We start from the raw sequence: 2,238 nt of genomic DNA on the forward strand, positions 1-2,238 counted from the left end.
AGGTGGAAAACCATTCACATATACATTTAGCACAAAAGCATTTCCCTCTGAATGTAAATCACTAGAAGTGAGGGAACAGTCCTCTTTAATTGAGAAATGGAACACCCTCTGTTGGATGCAGCAGATTTGAAGATCTTAATTAGTCTCTTCCTTTGTGAATTTAATGCTCATGTACAGATTAAGAGATAAAGAACAGAGTCCATTTCTGACTTCCCTGCAACTGTAAAAATGTCAGGAATTACAGAAATGAGGAACTCCTGGGTGACTCAGTTGGTTAAGCATCTGGCTTCGGCTCAGACCATGATCTTAGGGTCCTGGGATTAAGCCCCAGGGCAAGCTCTCTGCTCCGCAGGGAGTCTGCTTCTCCCTCTCCCTCTCCGTCTGTGCTCTCCCTTTCTCTCAAGTAAATAAAATATTTTAAAAAAGGAATTACAGGAATGAGCAAATATAAGATGCAGCAGGTTTAATAATGATAGGTATAAGGGACTAAGGAATTTAGGAACCAAAAACAGAATGGGAGAAAAAGACCTAGATGTCTTAATGGATTATACTCAACAATGTGATTGTAGAAGTTATTCTGTTACTAGAATTATATATAAGAGTAGAATACTGGGGGGAGTCACAGGGGGAGTCTTCCTTCTGGTGTATGTTTGGCCTGAGTTTGAATACTGGATCCTCAATTTACTAACCAAGTAACTTTGGGCAAGTTAGTTGATCACTCTAAGTCTCCCCATCTGTAAAAATGAGGGTCATAACAGTATGTGTTCGTAGAGTTTTAGAAGAATTAAATGAGTAAAGCACTTAGAACAGCCCTGGCGACAGTGAGTTTACAATAAATGTTATCTATTGTAATTCATGTCTTCCTTAACATTAGAGCACTGACTATACGCTGCCCATTAAGTTAGACACCAGGGGTACAAAGATAAATAAGATATAGTCCCTACTCTCTAAAGGGAACTTGGAGCTTACGGGGGATGGTAAATGTAAGCAAATAATTAAAACATTGTATGTTAAGTTATACAGTAGGGGAATAAACCAGGTGGTTTGGGAGGACACTACAATCTATGTGGGGGAACCAGGAAGGCTTCATTAATCAGGTGACTAAAGCTGGATTGCCAGGATGAAAGGAACCCAGCAGGTGGTGAATGGAGGGGAGAGGGCTTTTCAAGAATAGGCGATGGGAAACACCACACTTGACAGAAATAAGGTAGCTTGGTGGTGAGATATGGATGGCCAGAGGGGAGGGGGTAGTTGTGGGCTAATGGAGAAGATCTCGGAAAGGCAGACAGCATCCGGACTATGGCCATACTTGGGTGCCACTTGTATGGGATCTATCCTGTAGGAATTGAGGGGCCACTATAATCCTTAAGTGAGTGACATCAGATTTGAACATTAGAGCCGAGCATGTAGCTCAGTACTTAGTAGGTGCTTATTAAATGGGGGTTGAACAACTATATGACAACTCCCCAAAGCAGCAGTGTGGAGAATGGATTCTCAGCGGAAGACTGGATGCAGGGAGTTAATTTTCAGTTGTCAGAATGAAAGATGGTAAGACAGTGGCATTGAACTGGGCAGGAGGTACGGAGCTGATGATATACCTCCAGAAACTCACTGGAGTGGCATGCTCAGCTCAGAGTGTAAGGGGGATATGGAGAGGTTAGGAGACCAAAAGAAAGATCCTGTATACATTTGTAACACAACAGTAACAAACATTGGAATAAACAAACAAGGAGTGTTCAAGGTCTCCATGATGAAAACTTTAAAATTAGTAGAGGACATAAAAACAAGGCAGCTATTTTCCTCCACAAATCTATATCACTGGTCCTAAAGGGCGATAAGCATACTCCTTCCTCTTTGTTGTTGAATCGGAACCATTCTCCCTGCCTCCTCCCTAAAAAACTCCCCAATTTTCAGTCTAATGTCATAAGACTCTATGATCCACCATCTCAGGACCACCCACTACCAACTCCAGGGTCATATCACCTTGTTCCTTGTGTATTTTAGCTTCCAGTTAGCTGTCTCTCACCCACTCTTCCCCTGCTCTAATTCTTTTTTTTTTTTTTTAAGATTTTATTTATTTATTTTGACAGAGAGAGAGACACAGCGAGAGAGAGAACACAAGCAGGGGGAGTGGGAGAGGGAGAAGCAGGCAGCCCGATGCAGGGCTCGATCCCAGGACCCGGGGATCATGACCTGAGCGGAAGGCAGACGCTTAACGACTGAGCCACTCAGGCGCCC

This window comes from Callorhinus ursinus, unplaced genomic scaffold (assembly GCF_003265705.2).
Source record: "Callorhinus ursinus isolate GAN/ISIS: 27379988/994484 unplaced genomic scaffold, GSC_fseal_2.0 scaffold19, whole genome shotgun sequence".
NCBI lineage: Eukaryota > Metazoa > Chordata > Mammalia > Carnivora > Otariidae > Callorhinus > Callorhinus ursinus.